This window comes from Scyliorhinus torazame, unplaced genomic scaffold (genome assembly GCF_047496885.1).
Source record: "Scyliorhinus torazame isolate Kashiwa2021f unplaced genomic scaffold, sScyTor2.1 scaffold_144, whole genome shotgun sequence".
Classification (NCBI taxonomy): Eukaryota; Metazoa; Chordata; class Chondrichthyes; order Carcharhiniformes; family Scyliorhinidae; genus Scyliorhinus; species Scyliorhinus torazame.
This window is the reverse complement of record NW_027307871.1, coordinates 424498-449578: the sequence shown is the minus strand read 5'-3', so window position 1 is coordinate 449578 and position 25081 is coordinate 424498. Positions and strand designations below refer to the sequence as shown.

General features: G+C 51.9%; 1 pseudogene; it reads left to right on the top strand.

The window, feature by feature from the left end:
* The first annotated feature begins 158 nt into the window (after positions 1 to 158).
* Positions 159 to 25081, top strand: part of LOC140405604 (coxsackievirus and adenovirus receptor homolog) — a 50439-nt pseudogene continuing 25516 nt past the window's right edge.

The window sequence follows — 25081 nt, the reverse complement described above, 5'->3', positions numbered from 1 at the left end:
TCTCTCTGTCTCTCTCTGTCTCTGTCTCCTCTCTCTCTCTGTCTCTCTCTCTCTCTCTCTCTCTCTCTCTCTCTGTCTCTCTCTCTCTCTCTCTGTCTCTCTCTTTCTGTAATCTCCTTCGCTCAGCTCTGCAATAATTCAGTTTCTTTTCCTTATTGAAGGAGATATTCCATCCGGGATCATCCCAACTTTCACAAGTGCGTCCTGTTCATGTTAATGGGCCCACCTGCCATTGGGATCAGGTAGGATTTAACGAATGGGTTAACTGTGTGCTAACCGGATGGATAACTGTGTGATAACCGGGTGGGTAACTGTGTGATAACCGGGTGGGGTAACTGTGTGATAACCGGGTGGGTAAACTGTGTTGATAACCGGGTGGGGAACTGTGTGATAACCGGGGTGGGTAAATGTGTGATAACCGGGTGGGTAACTGTGTGATAACCGGGTGGGTAACTGCGTGATAACCGGGTGGATAACTGTGTGATAACCGGGTGGGTAACTGTGTGATAACCGGGTGGGTAACTGTGTGATAACCGGGTGGGTAACTGGGTGATAACCGGGTGGATCACTGTGTGATAACCGGGTGGGTAACTGTGTGATAACCGGGTGGATAACTGTGTGATAACCGGGTGGGTAACTGTGTGATAACCGGGTGGGTAACTGTGTGATAACCGGGAGGGTAACTGTGTGATACCGGGTGGGTAACTACGCGATAACCGGGTTGGATAACTGTGTGATAACCGGGTGGATAACTGTGTGATAACCGGGTGGATAACTGTGTGATAACCGGGTGGGTAACTGTGTGATAACCAGGTGGGTAACTGGGTGATAACCGGGTGGGTGACTGTGTGATAACCGGGTGGGTAACTGTGTGATAACCGGGTTGGGTAACTGGGTGATAACCGGGTGGATCACTGTGTGATTACCGGGTGGGTAACTGTGTGATAACCGGGTGGATAACTGTGTGATAACCGGGTGGGTAACTGTGTGATAACCAGGTGGGTAACTGTGTGATAACCGGGTGGGTAACTGTGTGATAACCGGGTGGATAACCTGTGTGATAACCGGGTGGGATAACTGTGTGATAACCGGGTGGGTACTGTGTGATAACCGGGGGTAACGTGTGATAAACCGGGTGGATAACGTGTAACTGTGTGATAACCGGGAGGGGTAACTGTGTGATAACCGGGTGGATAACTGTGTGATAACCGGGAGGGTAACTGTGTGATAACCGGGTGGATAACTGTGTGATAACCGGGAGGGTAACTGTGTGATAACCGGGTGGGTAACTGTGTGATAACCGGGTGGGTGACTGTGTGATAACCGGGTGGGTAACTGTGTGATAACCGGGTGGGTGACTGTGTGATAACCGGGTGGGTAACTGTGTGATAACCGGGTGGATAACTGTGTGATAACCGGGAGGGTAACTGCGTGATAACCGGGTGGGTAACTGTGTGATAACCGGGAGGGTAACTGTGTGAAAAGCGGGTGGGTAACTGTGTGATAACCGGGTGGGCAACTGTGTGATAACCGGGTGGGTAACTGTGTGATAACCGGGTGGATAACTGTGTGATAACCGGGTGGGTAACTGTGTGATAACCGGGTGGGTAACTGTGTGATAACCGGGATAACTGTGTGATAACCAGGTGGGTTAACTGTGTGATAACCGGGATAACTGTGTGATAACCGGGTGGGTAACTGTGTGATAACCGGGTGGGTAACTCTGTGATAACCGGGTGGGTAACTGGGTGATAACCGGGTGGGTAACTGTGTGATGACTGGGTGGGTAACTGGGTGATAACCGGGTGGGTAACTGTGTGATAACCGGGTGGGTAACTGTGTGATAACCGGGTGGGTAACTGTGTGATAACCGGGTGGGTAACTGGGTGATAACCGGGTGAATAACTGTGTGATAACTGGGTGGGTAACTGTGTGATAACCGGGTGGATAACTGTGTGATAACCGGGTGGATAACTGTGTGATAACTGGGTGGATAACTGTGTGATAACCGGGTGGGTAACTGTGTGATAACCGGGTGGATAATTGTGTGATAACCGGGTGGGTAACTGTGTGATAACCGGGTGGGTAACTGTGTGATAACCGGGTGGGTAACTGTGTGATAACCGGGTGGATAACTGTGTGATAACCGGGTGGGTAACTGTGTGATAACCGGGTGGGTAACTGTGTGATAACCGGGTGGGTAACTGTGTGATAACCGGGTGGATAACTGTGTGATAACCGGGTGGGTAACTGTGTGATAACCGGGTGGATAACCGTGTGATAACTGGGTGGGTAACTGTGTGATAACCGGGTGGGTAACTGTGTGATAACCGGGTGGATAACTGTGTGATAACCGGGTGGGTAACTGTGTGATAACCGGGTGGGTAACTGTGTGATAACCGGGTGGGTAACTGTGTGATAACCGGGTGGGTAACTGTGTGATAACCGGGTGGATAACTGTGTGATTACCGGGAGGGTAACTGTGTGATAACCGGGTGGGTAACTGTGTGATAACCGGGTGGATAACTGTGTGATAACCGGGTGGGTAACTGTGTGATAACCGGGTGGATAACTGTGTGATAACCGGGAGGGTAACTGTGTGAGAACCGGGTGTGTAACTGTGTGATAACCGGGTGGGTAACTGGGTGATAACCGGGTGGATAACTGTGTGATAGCCGGGTGGATAACTGTGTGATGACCGGGTGCTTAACTGTGTGATAACCGGGTGGGTAACTGTGTGATAACCGGGATAACTGTGTGATTACCGGGAGGATAACTGTGTGATAACCGGGTGGGTAACTGTGAGATAACCGGGTGGATAACTGTGTGATAACCGGGTGGGTAACTGTGTGATAACCGGGTGGGTAACTGTGTGATAACCGGGTGGGTAAATGTGTGATAACCGGGTGGATAACTGTGTGATAACCGGGTGGATAACTGTGTGATAACCGGGTGGGTAACTGGGTGATAACCAGTTGGGTAACTGGGTGATAACCGGGTGGGTAACTGTGTGATAACCGGGATAACTGTGTGATAACCGGGTGGGTAGCTGTGTGATAACCGGGTGGGTAACTGTGTGATAACCGGGTGGGTAACTGGGTGATAACCGGGTGGTTAACTGTGTGATAACCGGGTGGGTAACTGTGTGATAACCGGGTGGATAACTGTGTGATAACCGGGTGGGTAACTGTGTGATAACCGGCTGGATAACTGTGTGATAACCGGGTGGGTTATTGTGTGATGACCGGGTGGGCAACTGTGTGATAACTGGGTGGGTAACTGTGTGATAACCGGGATAACTGTGTGATAACCGGGTGCGTAACTGTGTGATGACCGGGTGGGTAACTGTGTGATAACCGGGTGGGTAACTGTGTGATAACCGGGTGGGTAACTGTGTGATAACCGGGATAACTGTGTGATAACCGGGTGGGTAACTGTGTGATAACCCGGTGGGTAAATGTGTGATAACCGGGTGGGTAAATGTGTGATAACCGGGTGGATAACTGTGTGATAACCGGGTGGATAACTGTGTGATAACCTGGTGGATAACTGTGTGATAACCTGGTGGGTAACTGCGTGATAACCGGGTGGGTAACTGTGTGATAACCGGGTGGATAACTGTGTGATAACTGGGATAACTGTGTGTTAACCGGGTGGGTAACTGTGTGATAACCGGGATAACTGTGTGATAACTGGGTGGGTAACTGTGTGATAACCGGGTGGGTAACTGTGTGATGACCGGGTGGGTAACTGTGTGATAACCGGGTGGGTAACTGTGTGATAACCGGGTGGGTAACTGTGTGATAACCGGGATAACTGTGTGATAACCGGGTGGGTAACTGTGTGATAACCCGGTGGGTAAATGTGTGATAACCGGGTGGATAACTGTGTGATAACCGGGTGGATAACTGTGTGATAACCGGGTGGGTAACTGTGTGATAACCGGGTGGATAACTGTGTGATAACCGGGTGGGTAACTGTGTGATAACCGGGTGGATAACTGTGTGATAACCGGGTGGATAACTGTGTGATAACCGGGTGGGTAACTGTGTGATAACCGGGTGGGTAACTGTGTGATAACCGGGATAACTGTGTGATAACCGGGTGGATAACTGTGTGATAACCGGGTGGGTAACTGTGTGATAACCGGGTGGGTAACTGTGTGATAACCGGGTGGGTAATGTGTGATAACCGGGTGGGTAACTGGGTGATAACCGGGTGAATAACTGGGTGAAAACCGGGTGGGTAACTGGGTGATAACCGGATGGATAACTGTGTGATTACCGGGTGGGTAACTGTGTGATAACCGGGTGGGTAACTGTGTGATAACCGGGTGGGTAACTGGGTGATAACCGGGTGGATAACTGTGTGATAGCCGGGTGGATAACTGTGTGATAACCGGGTGGTTAACTGTGTGATAACCGGGTGGGTAACTGTGTGATAACCGGGTGGATAACTGTGTGATAACCGGGTGGGTAACTGTGTGATAACCGGGTGGATAACTGTGTGATGACCGGGTGGGTAACTGTGTGATAACCGGGTGGGTAACTGTGTGATAACCGGGTGGGTAACTGTGTGATAACCGGCATAACTGCGTGATAACCGGGTGGGTAACTGTGTGATAACTGGGTGGGTAAATGTGTGATAACCGGGAGGGTAACTGTGTGATAACCGGGTGGGTAACTGTGTGATAACCGGGTGGATAACTGTGTGATAACCGGGTGGGTAACTGTGTGATAACCGGGTGGGTAATGTGTGATAACCGGGTGGGTAACTGGGTGATAACCGGGTGAATAACTGGGTGATAACCGGGTGGGTAACTGTGTGATAACCGGATGGATAACTGTCTGATAACCGGGTGGATAACTGGGTGATAACCGGGTGGGTAACTGTGTGATAACCGGATGGATAACTGTCTGATAACCGGGTGGATAACTGTGTGATAACCGGGTGGGTAACTGTGTGATAACCGGGTGTGTAACTGTGATAACCGGGTGAATAACTGTGTGATAACCGGGTGGGTAACTGTGTGATAACGGGGTGGATAACTGTGTGATAACCGGGTGGGTAACTGTGTGATAACCGGGTGGGGTAACTGTGTGATAACCGGGTGAATAACTGGGTGATAACCGGGTGGGTAACTGTGTGATAACCGGGTGGGTAACTGTGATAACCGGGTGGGTAACTGTGTGATAACCGGGTGGGTAACTGGGTGATAACCGGGTGAATAACTGGGTGATAACCGGGTGGGTAACTGTGTGATAACCGGATGGATAACTGTGTGATAACCGGGTGGATAACTGTGTGATAACTGGGTGGATAACTGTGTGATAAGCGGGTGGGTAACTGTGTGATAACCGGGTGGATAATTGTGTGATAACCGGGTGGGTAACTGTGTGATAACCGGGTGGGTAACTGTGTGATAACCGGGTGGGTAACTGTGTGATAACAGGGTGGATAACTGTGTGATAACCGGGTGGGTAACTGTGTGATAACCGGGTGGGTAACTGTGTGATAACCGGGTGGGTAACTGTGTGATAACCGGGTGGATAACTGTGTGATAACCGGGTGGGTAACTGTGTGATAACCGGGTGGATAACCGTGTGATAACTGGGTGGGTAACTGTGTGATAACCGGGTGGGTAACTGTGTGATAACCGGGTGGATAACTGTGTGATAACCGGGTGGGTAACTGTGTGATAACCGGGTGGGTAACTGTGTGATAACCGGGTGGGTAACTGTGTGATAACCGGGTGGGTAACTGTGTGATAACCGGGTGGATAACTGTGTGATTACCGGGAGGGTAACTGTGTGATAACCGGGTGGGTAACTGTGTGATAACCGGGTGGATAACTGTGTGATAACCGGGTGGGTAACTGTGTGATAACCGGGTGGATAACTGTGTGATAACCGGGAGGGTAACTGTGTGAGAACCGGGTGTGTAACTGTGTGATAACCGGGTGGGTAACTGGGTGATAACCGGGTGGATAACTGTGTGATAGCCGGGTGGATAACTGTGTGATGACCGGGTGCTTAACTGTGTGATAACCGGGTGGGTAACTGTGTGATAACCGGGATAACTGTGTGATTACCGGGAGGATAACTGTGTGATAACCGGGTGGGTAACTGTGAGATAACCGGGTGGATAACTGTGTGATAACCGGGTGGGTAACTGTGTGATAACCGGGTGGGTAACTGTGTGATAACCGGGTGGGTAAATGTGTGATAACCGGGTGGATAACTGTGTGATAACCGGGTGGATAACTGTGTGATAACCGGGTGGGTAACTGGGTGATAACCAGTTGGGTAACTGGGTGATAACCGGGTGGGTAACTGTGTGATAACCGGGATAACTGTGTGATAACCGGGTGGGTAGCTGTGTGATAACCGGGTGGGTAACTGTGTGATAACCGGGTGGGTAACTGGGTGATAACCGGGTGGTTAACTGTGTGATAACCGGGTGGGTAACTGTGTGATAACCGGGTGGATAACTGTGTGATAACCGGGTGGGTAACTGTGTGATAACCGGCTGGATAACTGTGTGATAACCGGGTGGGTTATTGTGTGATGACCGGGTGGGCAACTGTGTGATAACTGGGTGGGTAACTGTGTGATAACCGGGATAACTGTGTGATAACCGGGTGCGTAACTGTGTGATGACCGGGTGGGTAACTGTGTGATAACCGGGTGGGTAACTGTGTGATAACCGGGTGGGTAACTGTGTGATAACCGGGATAACTGTGTGATAACCGGGTGGGTAACTGTGTGATAACCCGGTGGGTAAATGTGTGATAACCGGGTGGGTAAATGTGTGATAACCGGGTGGATAACTGTGTGATAACCGGGTGGATAACTGTGTGATAACCTGGTGGATAACTGTGTGATAACCTGGTGGGTAACTGCGTGATAACCGGGTGGGTAACTGTGTGATAACCGGGTGGATAACTGTGTGATAACTGGGATAACTGTGTGTTAACCGGGTGGGTAACTGTGTGATAACCGGGATAACTGTGTGATAACTGGGTGGGTAACTGTGTGATAACCGGGTGGGTAACTGTGTGATGACCGGGTGGGTAACTGTGTGATAACCGGGTGGGTAACTGTGTGATAACCGGGTGGGTAACTGTGTGATAACCGGGATAACTGTGTGATAACCGGGTGGGTAACTGTGTGATAACCCGGTGGGTAAATGTGTGATAACCGGGTGGATAACTGTGTGATAACCGGGTGGATAACTGTGTGATAACCGGGTGGGTAACTGTGTGATAACCGGGTGGATAACTGTGTGATAACCGGGTGGGTAACTGTGTGATAACCGGGTGGATAACTGTGTGATAACCGGGTGGATAACTGTGTGATAACCGGGTGGGTAACTGTGTGATAACCGGGTGGGTAACTGTGTGATAACCGGGATAACTGTGTGATAACCGGGTGGATAACTGTGTGATAACCGGGTGGGTAACTGTGTGATAACCGGGTGGGTAACTGTGTGATAACCGGGTGGGTAATGTGTGATAACCGGGTGGGTAACTGGGTGATAACCGGGTGAATAACTGGGTGAAAACCGGGTGGGTAACTGGGTGATAACCGGATGGATAACTGTGTGATTACCGGGTGGGTAACTGTGTGATAACCGGGTGGGTAACTGTGTGATAACCGGGTGGGTAACTGGGTGATAACCGGGTGGATAACTGTGTGATAGCCGGGTGGATAACTGTGTGATAACCGGGTGGTTAACTGTGTGATAACCGGGTGGGTAACTGTGTGATAACCGGGTGGATAACTGTGTGATAACCGGGTGGGTAACTGTGTGATAACCGGGTGGATAACTGTGTGATGACCGGGTGGGTAACTGTGTGATAACCGGGTGGGTAACTGTGTGATAACCGGGTGGGTAACTGTGTGATAACCGGCATAACTGCGTGATAACCGGGTGGGTAACTGTGTGATAACTGGGTGGGTAAATGTGTGATAACCGGGAGGGTAACTGTGTGATAACCGGGTGGGTAACTGTGTGATAACCGGGTGGATAACTGTGTGATAACCGGGTGGGTAACTGTGTGATAACCGGGTGGGTAATGTGTGATAACCGGGTGGGTAACTGGGTGATAACCGGGTGAATAACTGGGTGATAACCGGGTGGGTAACTGTGTGATAACCGGATGGATAACTGTCTGATAACCGGGTGGATAACTGGGTGATAACCGGGTGGGTAACTGTGTGATAACCGGATGGATAACTGTCTGATAACCGGGTGGATAACTGTGTGATAACCGGGTGGGTAACTGTGTGATAACCGGGTGTGTAACTGTGATAACCGGGTGAATAACTGTGTGATAACCGGGTGGGTAACTGTGTGATAACGGGGTGGATAACTGTGTGATAACCGGGTGGGTAACTGTGTGATAACCGGGTGGGTAACTGTGTGATAACCGGGTGAATAACTGGGTGATAACCGGGTGGGTAACTGTGTGATAACCGGGTGGGTAACTGTGATAACCGGGTGGGTAACTGTGTGATAACCGGGTGGGTAACTGGGTGATAACCGGGTGAATAACTGGGTGATAACCGGGTGGGTAACTGTGTGATAACCGGATGGATAACTGTGTGATAACCGGGTGGATAACTGTGTGATAACTGGGTGGATAACTGTGTGATAAGCGGGTGGGTAACTGTGTGATAACCGGGTGGATAATTGTGTGATAACCGGGTGGGTAACTGTGTGATAACCGGGTGGGTAACTGTGTGATAACCGGGTGGGTAACTGTGTGATAACCGGGTGGATAACTGTGTGATAACCGGGTGGGTAACTGTGTGATAACCGGGTGGGTAACTGTGTGATAACCGGGTGGGTAACTGTGTGATAACCGGGTGGATAACTGTGTGATAACCGGGTGGGTAACTGTGTGATAACCGGGTGGATAACCGTGTGATAACTGGGTGGGTAACTGTGTGATAACCGGGTGGGTAACTGTGTGATAACCGGGTGGATAACTGTGTGATAACCGGGTGGGTAACTGTGTGATAACCGGGTGGGTAACTGTGTGATAACCGGGTGGGTAACTGTGTGATAACCGGGTGGGTAACTGTGTGATAACCGGGTGGATAACTGTGTGATTACCGGGAGGGTAACTGTGTGATAACCGGGTGGGTAACTGTGTGATAACCGGGTGGATAACTGTGTGATAACCGGGTGGGTAACTGTGTGATAACCGGGTGGATAACTGTGTGATAACCGGGAGGGTAACTGTGTGAGAACCGGGTGTGTAACTGTGTGATAACCGGGTGGGTAACTGGGTGATAACCGGGTGGATAACTGTGTGATAGCCGGGTGGATAACTGTGTGATGACCGGGTGCTTAACTGTGTGATAACCGGGTGGGTAACTGTGTGATAACCGGGATAACTGTGTGATTACCGGGAGGATAACTGTGTGATAACCGGGTGGGTAACTGTGAGATAACCGGGTGGATAACTGTGTGATAACCGGGTGGGTAACTGTGTGATAACCGGGTGGGTAACTGTGTGATAACCGGGTGGGTAAATGTGTGATAACCGGGTGGATAACTGTGTGATAACCGGGTGGATAACTGTGTGATAACCGGGTGGGTAACTGGGTGATAACCAGTTGGGTAACTGGGTGATAACCGGGTGGGTAACTGTGTGATAACCGGGATAACTGTGTGATAACCGGGTGGGTAGCTGTGTGATAACCGGGTGGGTAACTGTGTGATAACCGGGTGGGTAACTGGGTGATAACCGGGTGGTTAACTGTGTGATAACCGGGTGGGTAACTGTGTGATAACCGGGTGGATAACTGTGTGATAACCGGGTGGGTAACTGTGTGATAACCGGCTGGATAACTGTGTGATAACCGGGTGGGTTATTGTGTGATGACCGGGTGGGCAACTGTGTGATAACTGGGTGGGTAACTGTGTGATAACCGGGATAACTGTGTGATAACCGGGTGCGTAACTGTGTGATGACCGGGTGGGTAACTGTGTGATAACCGGGTGGGTAACTGTGTGATAACCGGGTGGGTAACTGTGTGATAACCGGGATAACTGTGTGATAACCGGGTGGGTAACTGTGTGATAACCCGGTGGGTAAATGTGTGATAACCGGGTGGGTAAATGTGTGATAACCGGGTGGATAACTGTGTGATAACCGGGTGGATAACTGTGTGATAACCTGGTGGATAACTGTGTGATAACCTGGTGGGTAACTGCGTGATAACCGGGTGGGTAACTGTGTGATAACCGGGTGGATAACTGTGTGATAACTGGGATAACTGTGTGTTAACCGGGTGGGTAACTGTGTGATAACCGGGATAACTGTGTGATAACTGGGTGGGTAACTGTGTGATAACCGGGTGGGTAACTGTGTGATGACCGGGTGGGTAACTGTGTGATAACCGGGTGGGTAACTGTGTGATAACCGGGTGGGTAACTGTGTGATAACCGGGATAACTGTGTGATAACCGGGTGGGTAACTGTGTGATAACCCGGTGGGTAAATGTGTGATAACCGGGTGGGTAAATGTGTGATAACCGGGTGGATAACTGTGTGATAACCGGGTGGATAACTGTGTGATAACCGGGTGGGTAACTGTGTGATAACCGGGTGGATAACTGTGTGATAACCGGGTGGGTAACTGTGTGATAACCGGGTGGATAACTGTGTGATAACCGGGTGGATAACTGTGTGATAACCGGGTGGGTAACTGTGTGATAACCGGGTGGGTAACTGTGTGATAACCGGGATAACTGTGTGATAACCGGGTGGATAACTGTGTGATAACCGGGTGGGTAACTGTGTGATAACCGGGTGGGTAACTGTGTGATAACCGGGTGGGTAATGTGTGATAACCGGGTGGGTAACTGGGTGATAACCGGGTGAATAACTGGGTGAAAACCGGGTGGGTAACTGGGTGATAACCGGATGGATAACTGTGTGATTACCGGGTGGGTAACTGTGTGATAACCGGGTGGGTAACTGTGTGATAACCGGGTGGGTAACTGGGTGATAACCGGGTGGATAACTGTGTGATAGCCGGGTGGATAACTGTGTGATAACCGGGTGGTTAACTGTGTGATAACCGGGTGGGTAACTGTGTGATAACCGGGTGGATAACTGTGTGATAACCGGGTGGGTAACTGTGTGATAACCGGGTGGATAACTGTGTGATGACCGGGTGGGTAACTGTGTGATAACCGGGTGGGTAACTGTGTGATAACCGGGTGGGTAACTGTGTAATAACCGGGATAACTGCGTGATAACCGGGTGGGTAACTGTGTGATAACTGGGTGGGTAAATGTGTGATAACCGGGTGGGTAACTGTGTGATAACCGGGTGGGTAACTGTGTGATAACCGGGTGGATAACTGTGTGATAACCGGGTGGGTAACTGTGTGATAACCGGGTGGGTAATGTGTGATAACCGGGTGGGTAACTGGGTGATAACCGGGTGAATAACTGGGTGATAACCGGGTGGGTAACTGTGTGATAACCGGATGGATAACTGTCTGATAACCGGGTGGATAACTGGGTGATAACCGGGTGGGTAACTGTGTGATAACCGGATGGATAACTGTCTGATAACCGGGTGGATAACTGTGTGATAACCGGGTGGGTAACTGTGTGATAACCGGGTGTGTAACTGTGATAACCGGGTGAATAACTGTGTGATAACCGGGTGGGTAACTGTGTGATAACGGGGTGGATAACTGTGTGATAACCGGGTGGGTAACTGTGTGATAACCGGGTGGGTAACTGTGTGATAACCGGGTGAATAACTGGGTGATAACCGGGTGGGTAACTGTGTGATAACCGGGTGGGTAACTGTGATAACCGGGTGGGTAACTGTGTGATAACCGGGTGGGTAACTGGGTGATAACCGGGTGAATAACTGGGTGATAACCGGGTGGGTAACTGTGTGATAACCGGATGGATAACTGTCTGATAACCGGGTGTGTAACTGTGATAACCGGGTGAATAACTGTGTGATAACCGAGTGGGTAACTGTGTGATAACCGGGTGGGTAACTGTGTGATAACCGGGTGGATAACTGGGTGATAACCGGGTGGGTAACTGTGTGTGTGATAACCGGGTGGGTAACTGTGTGATAACCGGGTGGGTGACTGTGTGATAACCGGGTGGGTAACTGTGTGATAACCGGGTGGGTGACTGTGTGATAACCGGGTGGGTAACCGTGTGATAACCGGGTGGGTAACTGTGTGATAACCGGGTGGGTAACTGTGTGATAACCGGGTGGATAACTGTGTGATAACCGGGTGGGTAAATGTGTGAAAACCGGGTGAATAACTGGGTGATAACCGGGTGGGTAACTGTGTGATAACCGGGTGGATAACTGTGTGATAACCGGGAGGGTAACTGTGTGATAACCGGGTGGGTAACTGGGTGATAACCGGGTGGATAACTGTGTGATAACCGGGTGGGTAACTGTGTGATAACCGGGTGGATAACTGTGTGATAATCGGGTGGATAACTGTGTGATAACCGGGAGGGTAACTGTGTGATAACCGGGTGGGTAAATGTGTGATAACCGGGTGGGTAACTGTGTGATAACCGGGTGGGTAACTGTGTGATAACCGGGTGGGTAACTGTGTGATAACCGGGTGGGTAACTGTGATAACCGGGTGGATAACTGTGTGATAACCGGGTGGGTAACTGTGTGATAACCGGGTGGGTAACTGTGATAACCGGGTGGATAACTGTGTGATAACCGGGTGGGTAACTGTGTGATAACCGGGTGGGTAACTGTGTGATAACCGGGTGGGCAAATGTGTGATAACCGGGTGGGTAACTGTGTGATAACCGGGTGGATAACTGTGTGATAACCGGGTGGGTAACTGTGTGATAACCAGGAGCACTGTGCGATAACCGGGTGGGTAACTGTGTGATAACCGGGTGGGTAACTGTGTGATAACTGGATGGATAACTGTGTGATAACCGGGTGGGTAACTGTGATAACCGTGTGGGTTACTGTGTGATAACCGGGTGGGTAACTGGGTGATAACCTGGTGGGTAACTGTGTGCTAACCGGGTGGGTAACTGTGTGATAACCGGGTGGGTAACTGTGTGATAACCGGGTGGGTAACTGTGTGATAACCGGGTGGGTAACTGGGTGATAACCGGGTGGGTAACTGTGTGATAACCGGGTGGATAACTGTGTGATAACCGGGTGGGTAACTGGTATAACCGTGTGGATAACTGTGTGATAACCGGGTGGATAACTGTGTGATAACCGGTTGGATAACTGTGTGATAACCGGGTGGGTAACTGTGTGATAACCGGGTGGATAACTGTGTGATAACCGGGTGGGTAACTGTGTGATAACCGGGTGGGTAACTGTGTGATAACCGGGATAACTGTGTGATAACCGGGTGGGTAACTGTGTGATAACCGGGTGGGTAACTGTGTGATAACCGGGTGGATAACTGTGTGATAACCGGGTGGGTAACTGTGTGATAACCGGGTGGGTAACTGTGTGATAACCGGGATAACTGTGTGATAACCAGGTGGGTAACTGTGTGATAACCGGGTGGGTGACTGTGTGATAACCGGGTGGATAACTGTGTGATAACCGGGTGGGTAACTTAGTGATAACCGGGTGGATAACTGTGTGATAACCGGGTGGATAACTGTGTGATAACCGGGTGGGTGACTGTGTGATAACCGGGTGGGTAACTGTGTGATAACCGGGTGGATAACTGTGTGATAACCGGGTGGGTAACTGTGTGATAACCGGGTGGATAACTGTGTGATAACCGGGTGGGTAACTGTGTGATAACCGGTTGGGTAACTGGGTGATAACCGGGTGGATAACTGTGTGATAATCGGGTGGGTAAGTGGGTGATAACCGGGTGGGTAACTGTGTGATAACCGGTTGGGTAACTGGGTGATAACCGGGTGGGTAACTGTGTGATAACCGGTTGGGTAACTGGGTGATAACCGGGTGGATAACTGTGTGATAATCGGGTGGGTAAGTGGGTGATAACCGGGTGGGTAACTGTGTGATAACCGGTTGGGTAACTGTGTGATAACCGGGTGGATAACTGTGTGATAACCGGGTGGGTAACTGTGTGATAACCGGTTGGGTAACTGGGTGATAACCGGGTGGATAACTGTGTGATAATCGGGTGGGTAAGTGGGTGATAACCGGGTGGGTAACTGTGTGATAACCGGTTGGGTAACTGGGTGATAACCGGGTGGGTAACTGTGTGATAACCGGTTGGGTAACTGGGTGATAACCGGGTGGATAACTGTGTGATAATCGGGTGGGTAAGTGGGTGATAACCGGGTGGGTAACTGTGTGATAACCGGTTGGGTAACTGGGTGATAACCGGGTGGATAACTGTGTGATAATCGGGTGAGTAAGTGGGTGATAACCGGGTGGATAACTGTGTGATAATCGGGTGGGTAAGTGGGTGATATCATTAAGGGGATCAGGGGGTTACGGGGAGAATGGGATGAGAAAATGTCAGCCTTGATAGAACGGCAGAGCAGCCTCGATGGGCCGAGTGGCCTCATTCTTCTCCTATGCTTGATGAAAAAAGAATCTGTGTCCTACGGGGAGCTTCGGGGGCGAGCTCGCGCGGGCTAAATGGGCCGAGTGTCCCACTATGACTGATTGCAGGGACAGCCGCGACCCTGCCCGGTCAGGATCGGTGAGCTGATCGATTGTGCTCTGTTTTACGAAGGGGTTAACATCAGTGCTGACGTAGGACACAGCGTGTTGCTTCCTTGCCAGAGCGACCCACACCAAATGGAGGATGCCAACGTTTACTGGCAGAAACTTCCAGGCGACCACGTTGTTTTGTACTATTGGAAAGGGAAGGAGCGTCCCGAGAATCAGCATCCCAGATACTGGAATCGAGCTCAAATGGATAACGCTGAGTTCATCAAAGGGAATCTATCATTGACCCTTCAGGGGGTGACATTAAATGACACTGGAGTTTATCAATGTATCATCAAGAAGAAACAGCACGTGACGGCAGAGAAATATCTTATCCGACTCACAGTTAATGGTGAGTACTGAGGGCAGCTCTCTCCCCCACACATTGTACTCTCTGAGTCTGTCTGTCTGTCTGTCTGTCTGTCTGTCTCTGTCTCTGTCTCTGTCTCTGTCTCTCTCTCTGTCTCTCTCTGTCTCTCTGTCTCTCTGCCTCTGTCTCTCTGTCTCTCTCTGTCTCTCTCTGTCTCTCTCTGTCTCTCTGTCTCTCTGCCTCTGTCTCTCTGTCTCTGTCTCTCTCTGTCTCTCTCTGTCTCTACCTCTTCCTGTCTGAGTCACTCTTTCACTCTGATCTCACATCTACTCGAACCAGTGATTTGTTTAATTTGTGTTTTTTAGAACCTCCGGAGAACCTGATTGATAATAAATCCAGTGACACGGGTAAGATATCATCCTATCGAAAACCCAAACTAAATCCGAAATCCTAAACTCAACCCCAAACCAAACTCTGACCTTAACTCTGACCCTTATCCTAACCCTGATCCTAACCCTAACCCTAACCCTAACCCTAACCCTGATCCTAAACTGAACCCAAACTCTGACCCTAACTACAAACCAAACTCTGACCCTAACTCTGACCCTTATCCTAACCCTAACCCTAACCCTAACCCTAATCCTAAACTGAACCCCAAACCAAACTCTGACCTTAACTCTGACCCTTATCCTAACCCTAACCCTAATCCTAAACTGAACCCCAAACCAAACTCTGACCCTAACTACAAACCAAACTCTGACCCTAACTCTGACCCTTATCCTAACCCTAACCCTAACCCTTACCCTAACCCTAACCCTAACCCTAATCCTAAACTGAACCCCAAACCAAACTCTGACCCTAACTACAAACCAAACTCTGACCTTAACTCTGACCCTTATCCTAACCCTAACCCTAACCCTAATCCTAAACTGAACCCCAAACCAAACTCTGACCCTAACTACAAACCAAACTCTGACCCTAACTCTGACCCTTATCCTAACCCTAACCCTAACCCTTACCCTAACCCTAACCCTAACCCTAATCCTAAACTGAACCCCAAACCAAACTCTGACCCTAACTACAAACCAAACTCTGACCTTAACTCTGACCCTTATCCTAACCCTAACCCCAATCCTAATCCTAAACTGAACCCCAAACCAAACTCTGACCTTAACTCTGACCCTTATCCTAACCCTTACCCTGACCCTAATCCTGACCCTAACCCAAAGTCTGACCCCAAAGCTAAACCTAACCCAAATCCTTGACCCTAATTTTTTTTTTCAATATGTCTATTTAGAATTTTTCAACAAAAACTTTCAACCATTCCACCCCCCCACCCCCCCCCCCGTAACAAAAAGAAAAGAAAAGTCACAGAGCAAGACATAAAGTCCAACATAATACAGAACTTTGTACAATGGGTTCCTCCCGCACATATCAACTTTCCCATATGTTTCTGGATTTACTTTCTCAAGTGCCCCTCGGAAAAAAAAAACCTTCCCCGCCCACCCTTCTACCCCCCCCCCCTCCTCCCCCCACTCCCCCCTCCCTGGGTTGCTGCTGCTGCTGACCGACCTCCTCCTAACGCTCCGCGAGATAGTCTAGGAACGGTTGCCACCGCCTGAGGAACCCCTGCGCAGACCCTCTCAAGGCAAACTTTATCCTCTCCAGCTTGATGAACCCTGCCATGTCATTGATCCAAGCTTCCACACCAGGGGGCTTCGCGTCTTTCCATAGTAGCAAGATCCTCCGCCGGGCTACCAGGGATGCAAAGACCAGAATACCGGCCTCTTTCGCCTCCTGCACTCCCGGCTCGTCCGACACCCCAAATAGTGCCAGCCCCCAACTTGGCTTGACCCGGGCGTTCACCACCTTGGACATAGTCCTCGCAAAACCCCTCCAGAACCCATCCAGTGCCGGGCACGACCAGAACATATGGACGTGATTTGCCGGGCTCCCCGAGCACCTCCCACACCTGTCCTCCACCCCAAAATACCTACTCAGCCTCGCCCCTATCATCGCTCTGTGAGTGACTTTGAATTGTATTAGGCTGAGCCTGGCACACGAGGAAGAGGAATTAACCCTACTCAGGGCATCAGCCCACAGACCCTCTTCAATCTCCTCCCCCAACTCCTCCTCCCACTTGCCCTTTAACTCCTCCACCGAGGCCTCCTCCTCTTCTTTCATCTCCTAGTAAATCGCCGACACCTTGCCCTCTCCGACCCATACGCCCGAAGTCACCCTGTCTTGAATCCCCTGTGCCGGGAGCAGCGGGAATTCCCTCACCTGCCGCCTCACAAACGCCCTCACTTGCATGTACCTGAAAGCGTTTCCCGGGGGTAGCCCAAACTTCTCCTCCAGCGCCCCTAGGCTCGCAAACGTCCCATCGATGAACAGGTCCCCATTCTTCTAATCCCTGCCCGATGCCAGCTCCGAAACCCCCCTCCATCCTTCCCGGGACGAACCGATGGTTGTCTCTGATCGGGGACCACACCGAGGCTCCCATCGCACCCTTGTGTCGTCTCCACTGCCCCCAGATCTTTAGCGTTGCCGCCACCACCGGACTCGTGGTTTACCTTGACGGCGAGAGCGGCAGCGGTGCCGTCACCAGCGCCCTCAGGCTCGTTCCTTTGCAGGACGCCATCTCCAACCTCTTCCCCGCCGCCCCCTCTCCCTCCATCACCCACTTACGGATCATCGATACGTTGGCTGCCCAATAATAACCACCTAGATTCGGCAACGCCAACCCTCCTCTATCTCTGCTACGCTCCAGGAACCCCCTCCTTACCCTCGGGGGCTTGTTTGCTCACACAAAACCCATGATGCTCCTGCCTACCCTCTTAAAAAAGGCCTTGGTGACCATAATGGGAGGGCACTGGAACACAAAAAGAAACCTCGGGAGGACCATCATTTTAATCGACTGCACCCTACCCGCTATCGATAGTGGCAACATGTCCCATCGTTATGAAGTCCTCCTCCATCTGCTCCACCAGCCACGTCAAATTAAGTTTGTGCAGTGCCCCCCAACTCCTAGCTACTTGGATCCCCAAGTACCGAAAGCTCCTTTCTGCCCTCCTCAATGGTAGGTCGTCTATCCCTCTTCCCTGATCCCCCGGATGCACCACGAAGAGCTCGCTCTTCCCTACATTGAGCTTATGGCCCGAGAAGTCCCCAAACTCCCTTAGGATCTGCATAACCTCCGCCATCCCCTCCACTGGATCTGCCACATACAGCAACAGGTCGTCCGCATACAGCGACACCCGATGCTCCTCTCCCCCTCGGACCAACCCCCCTCCATTTCCCCGACTCCCTTAACGCCATGGCCAAAGGTTCAATTGCTAATGCAAACAACAGGGGGGGACAGGGGGCACCCCTGCCTCGTCCCTCGATACAGCCGAAAATACTCCGACCTCCGCCGATTCGTAGCCACACTCGCCACCGGGGCTCTGTAAAGGAGATTAACCCAACTGATAAACCCTACCCCGAACCCAAACCTACGCAGCAGCTCCCAGAGGTACTCCCACTCTACTCGGTCAAAGGCCTTCTCCGCGTCCATAGCTGCCACTATCTCCGCCTCTCCCTCCTCCGATGGCATCGTAATCACGTTTAGGAGCCTCCGCACATTGGTGTTTAGCTGCCTGCCCTTTACAAATCCAGTCTGGTCCTCGTGAATCACCCCCGGGACACAGTCCTCAATCCTCGTAGCCAGCACTTTTTCCAGCAACTTAGCATCCACGTTGAGGAGCGAGATCGGCCTGTACGACCCACATTGCAGTGGGTCCTCGTCCCGCTTCAGGATCAAAGAGATCATCGCCTCCGACATTGTCGGGGGCAGGGTCCCCCCCCTCCCTTGCCTCATTGAAAGTCCTTACCAGCAACGGGGCTAACAGGTCTACGTACTTCCTATAAAACTCAACCGGGAACCCATCCGGTCCCGGGGCCTTCCCTGCCGGCAGGCTCCCCAATCCTTTAACCAGCTCCTCCAGCCCAATCGGCACCCCCAAACCAGCCACCTGCTCCTCCTCCACCCTCGGGAACCTCAGTTGGTCCAAAAATCGTCGCATCCCCTCTTCCCTCGCTGGGGGCTGGGCTCTGTACAGCTCCTCGTAAAAGGCCTTAAAAGCCTCATTCACCGCACTCCGCACCGTAGTTCCCCTGCCATCCTTGACACCACCTATCTCCCTCGCTGCCATCCTCTTACGGAGCTGGTGTGCCAGCATCCGGCTCGCCTTCTCCCCATACTCGTACGTCGCCCCCTGTGCCTTCCTCCACTGTGCCTCTGCCTTCCCTGTGATCAACAGGTCAAACTCCGTCTGGAGACTTCGCCGCTCCCCGAGTAGTCCCTCATCTGGAGCCTCTGCATAGCTCCTGTCCAGCCTTAAAATCTCCCCCACTAACCTCCCTGTGAGCCCTGATGGAGATTAACTCTCCCCTGACCACCGCCTTCAGCGCCTCCCATACTACCCCGTTGTCGTTGGCCTCCAAATACCTTTCAATGCACCCTCCCGCACACCTCCTCATCTGCCAGCAGTCCCACATCCAGACGCCACAGCGGGCGTTGATCCCTCTCCTCTCCCAACTCCAGTTCCACCCAGTGCGGGGCGTGGCCCGAGACGGTTATGGCCGAATACTCCGTTCCCTCCACTTTCGGGATCAGAACAAAGAAATCTATCCGGGAGTAGGCCTTGTGTACATGGGAGAAAAAAGAAAATTCTCTGGCCAGAGGCCTGGCAAATCTCCACGGATCCACTCCCCCCATCTGGTCCATAAACCCCCTAAGCACCTTGGCCGCAGCCGGCCTCTTCCCCGTCCTAGATCTGGAGCGATCCAGTGCTGGGTCCAACACCGTGTTAAAATCCCCCCCCCCCCCCATTATCAAGCTTCCTACCTCCAGGTCCGGAATGCGCCCCAACATACGCTTCATAAATCCAGCATCGTCCCAGTTCGGGGCGTATACATTCACCAGTACCACCTCCGTCCCCTGCAACCTACCAGTCACCATCATGTATCGGCCTCCCTTGTCCGCTACTATGTTCTTGGCCTCAAACGACACCCGCTTCCCCACCAGGATTGCCACCCCTCTGTTCTTCGCATCCGGCCCCGAATGGAACACCTGTCCTACCCATCCCTTTCTTAACCTGACCTGGTCCGCCACCTTCAAATGTGTCTCCTGAAGCATGGCCACGTCCGCCTTCAGTCCCTTTAAGTGCGCGAACACTCGGGCCCTCTTCACCGGCCCGTTCAGGCCCCTCACATTCCAAGTTATCAGCCGGATTGGGGGGACTCTCACCCCCCCCCCGCCGACTAGCCATCTCCTATTTTAGGCCAGTCCCGTGCCCGCGCCTCCCGCACCCTCCAGTCCCCCAGACGGGGAACCCCCGCCCCGACCACCTCTTCCGTTTCCAGCTCCCCCTCGGCCAATGCAGCAGCAACCCTATTTCCCCCCCCCTCCCCCCTCCCCCCCCGCTAGATCCAAATCTAGCTCTTTTGCTCCCCCCATAACACTCCCGTAAGTCAGCTGACCCCGGCTTCCCCCGCCTTCCCGTTGACCCCCCCCCCATGTGGAAATCCCCCCTCCTCCTTGCGCTCCTCCACCCCCCCCCCCCCCGCCCTTCCCTAACACGGGAAAAAGCCCGCGCTTTCCTGAGCCAGCCCCGCCCCCTCTGGCGCAGCTCCTGTTGCGGCCTTATCCCAATTCCCCCATCCCCGGGCCTCCCCTCCCTCCAGCACCGACGCCCACATTCCCCACCGTCTCCCCATCAAAACTCTTCCCCCCCATCCTTCGTCCCACCCGTGAAACATTCTTTACCCATATTTACAACCCCGTGTACAACGGACATCCCCCCCCCCCACAACCACAGACCCTCAGTGTGAGTCCAATTTTTCCGTTTGGATAAAGGTCCAAGCCTCTTCAGGCGTTTCAAAGTAGTGGCGTCGATCCTGAAATGTGACCCACAGTCGCGCTGGCTGCAGCATTCCGAATCTCACCCTCTTCCTATGCAGCACCACCTTGGCCCGGTTAAAACCAGCTCTCCTCTTTGCCACCTCCGCGCTCCAGTCCTGGTAGATTCGGATCTCCGTATTCTCCCACCTGCTGCTCCGCTCCTTCTTGGCCCATCTCAGGACACACTCTCTGTCCACGAGACGGTGAAACCTCACCACTACCGCCCTTGGTGGCTCATTGGCCTTGGGTCTCCTCGCCCGCACCCGGTGAGCCCCCTCTAGCTCCAGGGGGCTCGGAGAGGCCTCCGCGCCCATCAGCGAATGGAGCGTCGTGCTCGCATACGCCCCGGCATCGGGCCCCTCCACCCCTTCAGGGAGACCCAGAATCCGGAGGTTCTTCCTCCGCGACCGGTTCTCAAGGTCCTCGAATCTCTCGGCCCACCTCTTGGGCAGCGCCTCGTGCGCCTCCATCTTTACCGCTAGGCCCAAGATCTCGTCCTCGTTCTCTGCGGCTTTTTCCCGCTGCTCCCGGATCGCTACCCCGTGGGCCTTCTGGGTCTCCTTCAGCCCCTCGATCGCCAACAACATTGGTGCCAGCACCTCCTTTTTAAGCTCCTCCACGCAGCGCCTGAGAAACCCCTGCTGCTCCGGCCCCCATGCTGCTCGATCTCCGCCCTCCGCCATCTTGTTTTTTCCCCTTCGTTTCTTTCGCTGCTCCAAAGCCGCTTTTTTGACCGCTCCGCTTCTGGTCCACTCCATATACTATGGAAGGGGGACCTTGCTCTCACCTTCCCACACGGGAAGTCGGCGAAAGATTTCCGTTGGGGCTCCTCTGGAGAGCCCAAAAGTCCGTTCTAGCGGGAGCCGCCGAAATTAGCTCCGCGTCGCCGCAACCGGAAGTCCCTTGACCCTAATTCTAACCCTAAACCAAACCCAAACCCAAACCCCAAACCGAATTCTGACCCTGACCCTAACCCTAATCAAACTCTGACCCTTACCCTAATCCCAAACTCTGACCCTAAAGCTAAACCTTACCCAAATCCTTGATCCTAAAGGAAACTCTGACCCTAACCCTAATAGAACAGAGAACTGTACAGCTCAGTACAGCCCCTTCGGCCCTCGATGTTGTGCCGAGCATTGTCCGAAACCAAGATCAGGCTCTCCCACTCCCTGTCATTCTGGTGAGCTCCATGTGCCGATCCAATAACCGCTTGAAAGTTCCTAAAGTGTCCGACTCCACTCTCACAGCAGGCAGTCCATTCCACACCCTAACCACTCTCTGAGTAAACAGCCTACCTCGGACATCCCTCCTATATCTCCCACCCCAAACCTTATAGTTATGCCCCCTTGTCACAGCGACATCCACCCGAGGAAATCGTCTCTGAACGTCCACTCTATCTATCCCCCGTCATCATGTTATACACCTCTATTAAGTCGCCTCTCATCCTCCTCCGCTCCAAAGAGAAAAGCCCTAGCTCCCTCAGCCTTTCCTCATAAGACCTACCCTCCAATCCAGGCAGCATCCTGGTAAATCCCCTCTGCTCCCTTTCCAATGCTTCCACACCCTTCCGATAGTGAGGTGACCAGAACTGCACACAATACTCCAAATGTGGTCTCACCAGGGTCCGGTACAGTTGCAGCATAACCCCGCGGCTCTTAAACTCAATCCCCCTGTTAATAAACGCTAACACACTATAGGCCCTCTTCACGGCTCTATCCACTTGAGTGGCAACCTTCCGAGATCTGTGGACATGAACCCCAAGATCTCTCTGCTCCTCCACATTCCTCAGAACCCTGCCGTTGACCCTGTAATCCGCATTCAAATTTGTCCCACCAAAATGAATCACCTCGCACTTATCAGGGTTGAACTCCATCTGCCACTTCTCGGCCCAGCTCTGCATCCTATCAATGTCTCTTTGCGGCCTACAACAGCCCTCCACCTCATCCACTACTCCACCAACCTTAGTGCCATCAGCAAATTTACTGACCCACCCTTCAGCCCCCTCCTCCAAGTCGTTGATAAACATCACAAATAGCAGAGGACCCAGCACTGATCCCTGTGGTACACCGCTGGTAACTGGTCTCCGGGATGAAGATTTTCCATCCACCACCACCCTCTGTCTTCTATGTGATAGTCAGTCACAAATTTCCCTCGATCCCACACCTCCTTACTTTCTTCATGAGCCGACCATGGGGAACCTTATCAAACGCCTTACTAAAATCCATGTATACCACATCAACTGCTCTACCTTCATCTACACACTTAGTTACCTCCTTAAAGAATTCAATCAAACTTGTGAGGCAAGACTTACCCTTCACGAATCCGTGCTGACTATCCCGGATTAAGCTGCATCTTTCCAAATGGTCATAAATCCTGTCCTTCAGGACCTTTTCCAATAATTTACCGCTGACCGAAGTGAGACTAACCGGCCTATAATTCCCCAGGGTTATACCTTTTCCCTTTCTTGTACAAGGGGACAACATTCGCCTCTCTCCAGTCTTCTGGCACTATTCCTGTAGACAGTGAGGACATAAAGATCAAAGCCAAAGGCTCTGCAATCTCATCCCTCGCCTCCCAAAGAATCCTAGGATATATCCCATCAGGCCCAGGGGACTTATCTATCTTCAGGCTTCTCAAAATTTCTAACACATTTAACAAAATTTCCTTCCGAATATCTACCACCTCCAGCCTACCAGCCTGTATTGCACTATCCTCCTCAACAACATGGCCCCCTCTTCTTTGTGAACACTGAAGAAAAGTATTCAGTCAGGGCCTCTCCCATATCTTCAGACTCCATGCACACGTTTCCCACTATTGTCCTTGTCCGGCCCTAACTTCACCTTGGTCATTTTTTATTCCTCACGTAAGTTTGGGGTTTTCCTTGATCCTACCCGCCAAGGACTTCGCATGCCTCCTCCTAGCTCTCCTAAGCCCTTTCTTGAGCTCCTTCCTCGCTATCTTGTATCCTCAAGTGCCCTAACTGAACCCTTGTTTTCTCATCCTTACATAAGCCCCTTCTTCCTCTTGACAAGACATTCAACCTCTTTTGTAAGCCATGGTTCCCTCACTCGACCATTTCCTCCCTGCCTGACATATCAAGGACACGCAATTTTTCCTCCCAAATACAAATCCCAAACCTAATCCTAACCCTAAACCAAACTCTGACCCTAACCCTAACCCTAACCCTAAACCCTAACCCAAATCCCAAACCCTAACCCCAAACCAAACTCTGACCCTAACCCTAATGCAAATCCCAACCCTGACCCTAACCCAAATCCAAACCCTGACCCTAACCCCAAACCGAACTCTGACCCTAACCCTAACCCAAATCCCTAACCCTAACCCTAACCCTGGGCAGTTCCAAGAGCTAAAGGACCTTGGCGTGTTTGTCCAGAGATCTCTGAATGCAGAGGGCAGGTTTATAAGGTGGTGAAAAAGGCATGTGGGACACTCGCCATCGAGGCAGAGATTACAGAGGCAGGGAGGTCATGTTGGAGTTGGAGAACTTTGGTGAGGTCACAGCGGGAGTACTGTGTGCAATTCTGGTCGCCGCATTATAGGAAGGATGTGATCGCACTGGAGGGGGGTGCAGAGGCGATTCACCAGAATGTTGCCTGGGGTGGAACATTTAAATTATGAAGAGAGGTTGGATAGGCTTGGGTTGTTTTCTCTGGAGCGAGGGGCGACCTGATCGAGGCGGACTAGATTATGAGGGGCGTGGACAGGGTGCATATGGAACAGCTGTTCCCCTCAGCTGACGTGTTGGTTACGAGGGGGACACAACTTCAAGGTGAGGGGTGGGAGATTCAGGGGGGAGTTGAGGAGAGGTTTTTGTACGCCGAAGGTAGTGAGGGTCTGGAACGCACTACTGCGAGGGTCGGACAGCCCTGACGTACTTTAAAAATCACCTGGGTGAGCACTTGACGTTTCTGAACATGCCAGGCTCTGGGGCGAGCGTTGGTGAACGGGATTAGGTTGGCAGGTCACGTGTCTTTCATGTCTCGCTACAGACTCGATGGGCGAGAGGGACTCTTCTGCACTGTAGTATTCTGTGATACTGTGAATTATGAACCCAAAGACCCTACCCAAACCAATCTCTAACTCTAACCCCAATCCTAACCAATCCCTAACTCTAA